Source organism: Simochromis diagramma, unplaced genomic scaffold (genome assembly GCF_900408965.1).
Source record: "Simochromis diagramma unplaced genomic scaffold, fSimDia1.1 OVJJ01000618.1, whole genome shotgun sequence".
Classification (NCBI taxonomy): domain Eukaryota; kingdom Metazoa; phylum Chordata; class Actinopteri; order Cichliformes; family Cichlidae; genus Simochromis; species Simochromis diagramma.
Genome location: NW_024387423.1, coordinates 428,198 through 438,992, shown reverse-complemented (window position 1 = coordinate 438,992; position 10,795 = coordinate 428,198).

Genomic DNA, 10,795 nt, shown 5'->3' with positions numbered 1-10,795 from the left:
TAGCAGTAGGTTGTGAAGTCCATATACTCATAGTTAAATCTGCTGTAGTGTAGAAGTGCCAATGCAAAAGGGTCTTTGGTAACATAAAGTAGTAGTAATCCTGCTACTTTTCTCAGTAAGCAATAGATTTTTAATGACTAACAAATTACTTTAAAAACATAATGCTACTCAACACTGTCTGTCATAGTATGATTTACTGTTTCTAAAGTTCTACAACACAGAAACATTGTGTTTTACATTTTGCCTCTGTGCAGAGTAGCTTCACAGTGTTTGGCTAGAATAGACTGCAAAGACAGCAATGGAGGGGTAAAAGATGGATAGATGAATGAACTAATTTAAATATTCATTAATGTCCACAAAATAAAGAAGGTAAAGCTGCACAGTTTCATGCAAATCATTTTAAAGTCTTTTTTCATGGAAAACCTTATAAATAGCTGATGAATGTATATCATGTATCATGTATATCTCATGCACATATCTTTCTACGTAGCAGTTTTAATTCTTATCCCTACTTTTATTTTTTCATGTCTATTTAAGTGCTATTTATGACACTATGTTTGCACTGAAGCACCGCAGCAAATTCCTAATGTTGTAAACCTGCTCAACATTTGGCAATAAACCCCTTTCTGATTCTGATTCTGATTCTGATTCTGATGAACATGAAGGCGTTTTTATGGTCTGACCAAGTGAAGTTAGGTCACCTTTTAAAGAAAAGCCAGCATGTCGTATGAAGGTTCAGTTATCTGTGCAGAATATGGCTCAGTGAGATGAGAAAGGTACAGATATCCCCTCTGGCTGCATCAGATTCATCTGTGCCTAAAATGTTTGCACAGGGAGAGAGAGTCTGTATGTGTGATGACCTAAAAAAGGCAGAAAGTCAGTGTAGGTTCAGAAAAAAGGGTACAGATAAAAGATTTGACAAGAACACACTTCAAGGCAACACACCCAACAATAGCAGCAGAGTATAGGCAATTTTCAGGGAATATATAAACATTTTTTGCAAATGTGTTTGCTTTGCTTACCAGATTTAGAAGAAAAGACTAATATTAATGTGTTAAATAAGATCATTTTGAGCATCTTAGAAATTTGCTTGAAATTTAATCAGCACGCTCTTCTACCCACAGGATGAACTGTGTTCATTTGAATTCCCCATGAGCTTTTTATTTGCCATATTCTTTAGCCAGAATGTCACATTCAATTCTATTCTATTTATACAACACCAAATTACAACAACAGTTGCTTCAAGGAACTTTATATTATAAGGTAAAGACCCGACAATAATACAAGTAATACACAGAAAACCCCAACAATCAAGTGCTTTGGCGACAGTGAGAAGGAAAAACTCCCTTTTAACAGGAAGAAATTTCTGGCAGAACCAGGCTCAGGAAAGGGCGGCCGCTGCCGTTACCATGAGCGGAGACAGGTCAAAGACACGCTGTGGAAGAGAGTCAGAGATTAATAATAACTAATAACTAAATGCAGAGAGGTGTATAAGACATGGTGAGTGGAAAAGGTGACTGAAGAAGCAGTGCATCATGGGAATCCCCCAGCAGAATCCAAACTGAAAGCTGGTTCCACAGAAGAGGGGCCTGGAAACTGAAGGCTGTGCTGGGTCCACATCTACAAAACAAAAACCAAACAGCAGTCTCCAGTGGAAGAGCATGCTGTTTTAAAGACTGTGTCAGGTGAGAGTGTTACCATTCGACATTTAAAGTACGCCGTAAACTCAAACTGTCAGTGCCAAGTCCTACAGTAGGATCCTGAACAAGAACATTTGGCATAAACAGCTTCATGGACGTGACTGCTAACGGTTCTCCCGAAGAACTATGTGTTTAGTACTGATTACATTCAAGGGCTATGTAACCACAATGGACCGCAGTAAGTTTACATTATTATTTTGAATTATTGAACTATTACTCAGTACACAATCAGATGCTAAACTGGCTTCATGAATGAATCATCGGTCTCTTCAGCTTTATCTCCAGCTTTGTTTGTCTGACCATGTTGAACAACTTCTGCCTTCCTCACATTTCACTTCTCTACCTGGATGTGTTGTCTTCCTATTTATTCTCTGCTCACTACTAGAAGAGGTTAATAATTAACCCCTTGCTTACAGTTTTCTTGCATTTTGTACCTCACAAATCAGTCTACACACTTCACTCTTATAAACCCAAAAAATTAAATAAATGCCAGAAGATTCAAATTTTTTGAAACTGGAGTCATTATTGAACCTTCCGGTGAATTAAAAACAATAAATGTCAGTTTGGATACATCAGTTTAATTTATATTATATTTCTTACCTCTGGCATATTTATATTTATTCCTTAAAAACATATTGTTTGGTTTTTGAAGACAGGAAAAACTACACTGATGATGTAAAACTCTCAAAAACTCATGCATATGATGCACTTGGTGTAGGGTTAAATAACAATATCTAAGCTGTGACTGTTCATTGGCTCTCTTGCATGAAATACACTTAACTGATGACTCACTGTGAAATATCTACCAAGAATTGGATCACCAGAAGATGGATGGATGGATGGATGGATATGTCCTGTCACTGAACTATTTAATCACACCTTGCAAGGACAAATTGATAATTCTGAATGTAGCTTAATAACTTGAAAAAGTTAGACAGCAAAATAAGAAAAGAGCAAATAGACATACTGTATGTCACTTAGTTTATTCAAAAATGTGAGAAAAACTGTTAAATGTTGAAGCTGTAAATTTACTGTAGCTTGGTGAAACAGCTGAAAAGAATAGTTGTGAAAAAACTGTTGGTTTAGAAAAGAAAGCTGAGGTTTGTTTCACAGCCTGCTGCAAGTATTTGTGTGGATGTAGCTCACGACGTAGAGTGTCTACTAATTGGAGGGTTGGTGGTCCAATCCCTGCCTGCTCCAGTCTGCATGCCAAATATCCTTGGGTAACGTGCTAACCCCAAGATGCGATGCATGCATTGAAGTGTGAATGTTAGATAGAAAGCATTTCAGCTGGAAAAAGGAGAGAAACATGAATGGGAGAATGAGGCATGTTGTATAAAGCGCTTTGAGTGCTCAGGCAAATTAGGAAGCTGTCTGTTTATATTATTATTATATTGTTTTTTATATATCACTGATGAAGCGATTACATTTAGAATTAGTTGTGTTGGGTATTTTTTGGCACGATGTATGCATATGGCATGACATTCTTCCACAAGCAACAACTTCAATTTAAATGTCTTCCAACCATCAAAACTGATCATGTGGTGCTTCTTTCTATGATGTTTCACCACTTTCATATTCCAAACAATGATTTTCTCCATTTGATCCCTTTTCACTCCATCTTTTTGTGCTGGCATCCTGCAGGAACCCTGCAGGGTTAGGTCTATGATGTAATTAGGAAGGAAAGCTGTCTAGAATCCACTCATGCTCCATAAATTCTAGATAAAAGTGCTCGTTTTGAGGGGCTGCTGAAAATCAAGACAGCATTATACTTGTATATAGGGCAGGACAGTTTTTTCTATGCTTTCTTAAATGATAATCATCAAGCACCTTTGAGTAAATATCTATATATTCAAAGAGTGGGAAAAATAAGTGATAGCTCTAAAAATTCTTATTAAATGTGTGTTTGTGGTAGAGTCTTCCACAAAATGATGTGCATTCTGTTGACAGATGAAAATATCAATACCTTAATGTGACATGACTGCCTCCACTGAGAGTAGAGAGTCAATATTCATTGCATTTATCTCTAATTGTCTCTTTCTGTGATATCAGAAAAAGCCAAAAATTACACAAGTACTTTTTTCTCTGCTCTGCATTGCCATCAGAGCTAATAGAGCTCTGACGGTGGGGTGGAGGAGGGAAACAACATTCAGTAGTTGAGTTTGTGTAATTCCATTCGTAATGATGACAAATCCACTCTAGGGAGTCATTCAAATATTCAACGCATGTGAAGGAAATGAGAAACATTTCCCTTCCTGAAGCTCACGAAGACACACTATTATTCTTGTCAAGTGTAAAAAGAGATTTACAATTCGTTAGAGGCCCAGATTATGCTCATCAACATCACACTCACACCCTTCACTGTGTTCAGTGGAACTTGCGCTTACATACACCAGTGGGGGATGGGGATTATTCACTTGTGTGAATCTTATGTTTACACATAAGCAACATCTTTGTCAAGCTTGGTGTGCTAGGCAACTTAGTGACCATAGAAGGGCATTAAAATGTTTTCAACAGCCAATCACAAAAGCAGACTACATCCAACAATTCAGCTTGGCTACTTGTTTTAATTGTGTCTTTTCCTCTAAACTGAAAAATTAAGCAAAAAACAAACACAGTAAAAAGAAAGTGAATTGATGTGTAAGACAGTGAAGCCAAATTTACAACAAAATGTGTTTATATACTCAATACAGTAGTACTCTTTGGTACTGTTGATTTTGCCAGTGCATGGTGACACTGAAGAATCATAAATGTACAGTTATATGGCATGACAGACTATAACCTAACACTAAAACAAACCTGATATAAACACAGACAACATTCACATTTTTAATGCAGTTTTACATGCATGCTTAAATTACACATATGATGGACATGGGCAGCACGGTGGTTAGCACTGTTCACAGCACAGCAAGAAGGTGTTGAATTCAGTTCCACCATCAGGCCAGGGAGTTTGCATGTTCTCCCCGTGTTTGCCTGGGTTCTCTCTGGGTACTCCGACTTCCTCTCACAGTCCAAAGACATGCAGTTAGTGGGGATAGGTTAATTGAGAACTCTAAATTTTCCATAGATGTGAGTATGAATTGTTCACTGTGTCTATGCGTTTTGCATCTTGCCCCCCCGTGACCCTGAAAAAAGGACAAGTGGCAGCAAATGGATGGATATGTTTATTCTAACTGACAGGTTGCGAAAAATCAGAAGGTTGATACATCCTAATAGTACTATTTACTATTAGCATGTATAGTTAATGAGCAGAAACTAAAACTAATGGAAAACGTTTAGCAGAAGAAAAAAAGAAGTAAAAACATACTAATTAGATGCTGAATGTCAAGATTAATTGACAGTTAGATTAATCTGACAGTCCTTTTGTGCGTTCCAAATTCCATCAATTTTGAAAAGCTCTGCAGCACCACTGGCTGAAATGCTGCCCACATCATGACAGAGCCTCCACTGTGTTTTACAGAAGGCTGTAGACACTCACTGTTGTACTGTTCTACCTCTCTCCTGACCTTCGCGCCTCATATTGACAATAGTTTTAACCAAAAGTTGTCAAATTTGAACCTGTTGCTACTGCTTGCTCATTTCTTCAGTCCAGTTTTGTGTAATTCAGCATATCTCAGCCTTTTGTCCTTGTTTCCCTTTCATAAGAATGGCTTCTTGACAGCCACCCTGTTTCTGATGAGGCTTCAGAGAACAGTAGCAGGATTATTGGAAGGGCCCGATGTATCTCTCATGCACTATGTCAGAATCTTTGCTAGAACTTATCCTTTTTCTTAAAGACATGACTTTAAAATATACTTTCATTCATACGCTTTCATTTGTCCTCCACTTTCCAGTTTGCTGATATTTTAAGGACACACAGCGCACAACACTAAGATATGCCAGGATTTTACCAACAGATCTTTGGAAATTGTGTACAAAAATAATATTTTTTCCCCTGTCAAACTGTCTTTGGCATTTATTGCAGTTTCAGCTAAAGAAATGTGAACAAATGACTTTTTTTTTTTTGTGATAGGGCGCTTTAACAAAGTGCCTAAAGATATCATTTTAAATTTGGCTCTTTCCTAAGATTTCTGTGATGTGTACACACAGGACTGGTTCATCCCTTGAGTTAGGTGTTCTGTTATTGCTTGAATTCATAGGTCAGTGTTAAGTGGCTTAAAAAAGACATTATTCTGAAAATGGTCAGGTACAAGGGCTGGTTTGAAAATGAGTGAAGAAGCAGTCAATGTCCAAAGAAAAACTTTTAAAGAGCTTCAGAAAGCCTGGACAGCTATTGCTCAAGAGCACTTTAAAAATTAAACAAACTCTGTTGCTTTCAAGCAAAACAAATCAGGGGTTGCTCAAGACCATTAAATTTCACCTCCTTTTTGCTCTTAAAATTTAGTGTAACTCCATTATTAACGCTCGTAAATATCATTGTCTTGATTTTCCATCATCCTACAATTCAGAATTGATTTTTGTCTTTTAAATTAAACTTGTTTTGCTTTAGAAATCAAATTTCCTTCTGAGCCACAGAGAGTGGTTTTATAAAATTTTATTACAGTAAAATGTGTAGCTTAAACTTTGCTCAGCCTTTGACATAGTTTCACCAGTGACTCTACAGTCATTGGTTGTCACTGGCTATAGCCGTGTCTGTGCTTCAGTTCGCTGTGCCGTAGTGACTGACTGTGTCCAGTGATTGCTGAGCTTGCTAAGCATATTATTGAAACAGCTGGGCATGTTGTCAACACGATATTTAGCATATAAATACAGCTGAAGTCTGAACAATAATCACCAACAGCTTCACCTAGCATAGTCAGGCAGAACAGCTATATACTGTTGGGGAATGTTACTGTATGACTTTTCATAATCTTTCCCAAAGAAATGATGTCTTCTGTGAGATAAATGAGACCAAAGCAACATTTTAAATCATTGTGAATTGACTAACACCAGATAATGTTGTCCATTATTGCAAAAGGTAGTAGCAATAACTGTCACTGCAACCTTTGACTGAGAGGACTTCATGTTTTGCAGTGGTTAAAAACCCATCCATCCATTCATCCATGTCCAGGAGAGATGCCCAGACCTCCCTCTTCATAGCCACCTCCTCCGACTCTTATGGGGGAACACCAAGGCGTTCCCAAGCCAGCTGAGAGACCCTGCATGTCCTGGGTCTGCTCCAGACCTCCTTCAGGTGAAGCATACCCAGAACCCCTCACCTAGGAGGTACTTGGGTAAAAACCAATCAAATAATTACGATTACAATATTAATCAAATATTTAAATGCAATGAATGTAATAAATAGCTATTCCTAGGACTGTGCTCTTCTGGACAGAGATTTCCGATGTTGTTCCCGGGATCTGCTGGAGCCACTCTCCTAGTTTGGGAGTCACCGCACCTAGTGCTCCGATTACCACTGGAACCACCGTTACCTTCACCCTCCACATCCTCTCGAGCTCTTCTCTGAGCCCTTGGTATTTCTCCAGCTTCTCGTGTTCCTTCTTCCTGATATTGCTGTCATTCGGAACCGCTACATCGATCACTACGGCCGTCTTCTTCTGTTTGTCTACCACCACTATGTCCGGTTGGTTAGCCACCACCATTTCGTCCGTCTGTATCTGGAAGTCCCAAAGGAGCTTAGCTCGGTCATTCTCCACCAGGCCTCGAGGGCCGGTGTCCTGCAGGTTTTAGATGTGTCCTTGATCCATCACAGCTGATTTAAATGACTAAATTACCTCCTCAACATGTCTTGAAGTTCTTCAGAGGCCTGATGATGAACTAATCATTTGATTCAGGCGTGTTGACCCAGGGTGAGATCTAAAACCAGCAGGACACCAGCCCTTGAGGCCTGGAGTTCAACACCCCTGCTGTATACTATGCCGGCCACTTGGTTATGGCGTTCCATGTATGCCTTGCCTGCTAGCATCTTGCACCCTGCTGTTATGTGCTGGATTGTCTCTGGGGCATCTTTACACAGCCTGCACCTGGGGTCTTGCCTGGTGTGATAGACCCCAGCCTCTATGGATCTTGTACTCAGAGCTTGTTCTTGTGCTGCCATGATTAGTGCCTCTGTGCTGTCTTTCAGTCCAGCTTTGTCCAGCCACTGGTAGGATTTCTGGATATCAGCCACCTCCTCTATCTGCCGGTGGTACATACCGTGCAGGGGCCTGTCCTTCCATGATGGTTCCTCGTCTCCCTCCTCTTTCTTGGGTTTCTGCTGCCTGAGGTATTCACTGAGCACGCTGTATATATACATATGCATATATACAGTGTTGGGGAGTAACGGAATACATGTACCGCCGTTACGTATTTGAAATACAAAATATGAGTAACTGTATTCCGTTACAGTTACCGTTTAAAAAGGTGGTATTCAGAATACAGTTACTTTGCTGAAATAAAGGGATTACACGGCTTCACAGAGTGGAACGGACCCTCTTAGAAACCTGTTTGGAGTTACATTCACGCAGTCAACTCTCAGATAAAATACTCTGAAAAGGCGTAACAAGTACAAATTCAGTGATTTTCTCTTTTAATATATATAAAAATATTCATGCATTATTATTTTGCTCAGTCTCAGTGAAGCTTTGTATCACACACATGTAGTCCATCTCTCCCTGCTGTGGTGGGCTCCCTCTTCTTCCACTCCAGGGAGGGCCACTGTCACTTAATCCGGCCACTTGCCCCTCTGCACCTGTCAGGTGCCATCTTGTATCTGCGGTTAAGCTAGCAGAAAATAGCCCTGGGAGCACAAAGCACTACAGGAGCTGAAGAGAGGAGCTGGGCAGAATCTGAGCTCTGACCAGAAAATCTGGTCCGTTGTTCTGGAGAGGTGATGGGTCATTGTACTGCAGTGTTTTTTAACTAAAATCATGTCTTCTGGGCAATATACCTTCTGACAATATGGTGACCGGAACATTATAGTAAATGGTATATGCCATCTATTATTTAAGTTAGGAACAAACACATGAGAAAAATAAAATCTGAAATTGTTGCTAAAAGAAGTCAGTCTAATTAACCTTTATTACAAAAAAGAGATGAATTAGCCTGTCGAGGACAAATCATAATTGATTTGTCCGTTAGATAATCCACTTAAAAACTACATAACACATTACAGAGCCCCTGGGCACACTTCATTATGTCCACTGGAAAACATACAGTGGTACAACACCTGCCTTTGTTGTATATGATGCAAAAATAGACTGGCCATCAGCTTCTCAGAGCTGCGCATACATTAGAGCCTGTGAAGCCCTGCTTGATAGTTAATGCATAAATTATCAGTGAGTACAGAGCAGGAGATGTACTCTCAGTATATACAACTTTAACAATTTCTAACTTGCCTCTAGTCTATTGGCTACTGGATCAGAAATACGGTAATTTAACAGTTTTTAAGACACCAGTCATTGGCTTGTGTTGTCAGAAAAAAGATATTTTCTCCATTTCGGTATCAGAATTTCTGCTTTTTGTGCACCTGTAGTCAGGGCCTTTGTGTAACAATATTGCAGCAGACTGCAGGGAAACTGAAACCTGCTCTCTAACTATGCACACCTTGTCCTCTTAGTTCATTTTTGTGCAGCTGCCTTTCTTAATATTCAGAGAGATTGTAGGTAATTTTTGACTTTTAATACTCATATGTCCACAGTTTTACAAAAGTAACCATTTTGCTAACAAAAAGGTAAGCAAATTATTGGGTGAGCTTTTACTGTATCCATAACACTGTGAAAAGCTTAAACCTCCCACTATCCAAGACAATTAGCATTTCATTACCATTTGAAAAACTGCAGCACCATGCCAGCCAGTAACTAGAAGGTCTAACAGAGCCAAACCTGAGGCACAGTAAAGTGTGCCAAATTTCAGAGATGGTTGTATTTCACACACCTTAGGTTTGTCAAATTTGCATATTTTTGGAAACACGTTTTCTTGCCGTTATGGGTCACGATGCAAAGTGGGCTAATGCTAGTTCTTGGTTAAGATGCCAAAGCTTAAATTGTGTTTATATGTGTGTGAATCATGATCATCACAAGCACGTTAACCTGAAAAATAAATATAACTTGAGTTAATATATGTGTTTTGCTGTTCTGTGCTCTGTCTTTAACGTGACAGCAAAAACATCACTTTGTCCATCTTTGAAATCTTTGTTCTAGTAGCTGCAAGTCCGGCAGCGTGAAAAAAAAAGTGACTTAGCAGCATTAGGACCAAGGCTTAAGTGCAATCAAACTATGTTTGATAGCTTTTGTTTTTACCCACTGTCCGTTCAGATAAAATAAATAAGTTAGACTGTGGCTCGATTCATAAAAAGTACTTGCAAGCAGTGCTGAACTCTTCCTTCTTTCTTCCAAGAGCATGCTGTGACTGGCTCCAGGCCACAGTAACCCTGACAAGAATAAGTGGTTCAGCGAAATTAATTATTAAATGATGGTGGTAATTGAAAAGGTTTAACTCGCACTGTAGGTGCCTGATTCTCCCCTGTACTCTTATCTTATGAACCTGGGGCCAGTTCATTTGCTTCCCTCTAATGGGCTAAAGCTAAAACCCCACTTGAGCAAGCATCTGCATCGCTCAAGTGTCCTTGAGCAACACACTGAATCACTGACAGCTGACTGTGACTCCTGACCTGTGTGGGGAGGAAGAAAAAGATCAATCTCCATAAATTATTCTTGATTATTATCCATTATTGATCATACCCTGCTGGAAGGTATCGATAAGGGAAAAGGGAAGAAGGGCCCACTGTGTTCCTACACTGCCTGGATCCATATTTGACTGTTAAACCCCCCCCAACAAACAATAAAGTGAAGCTTCCTGTCCACCAGTGGAGTTGCTCTTGACTGAGTGAATATTTGGGTGGCTCCACCACAGCAGCTTTGATTTGGATGAATTTTATTCGCTGATTTTTACTTGAGAGTTGCATCTCAGCAATGATACTGATACTACATTATTTAAAGATTAGTCAGTAAATTAGCAAGTAACACCTCTGAAGTGGAAAACATCAGCTACTGGCTAGCAACTTTATGGGCTTTGAGATGTTTGAGCACTTGAAGAAGAGATACTTTTTCAAGTAAACTAAACTAACAATCTATTTTTAGTTACTAAACAAAACAAAAAAGAAGAACCTTAAC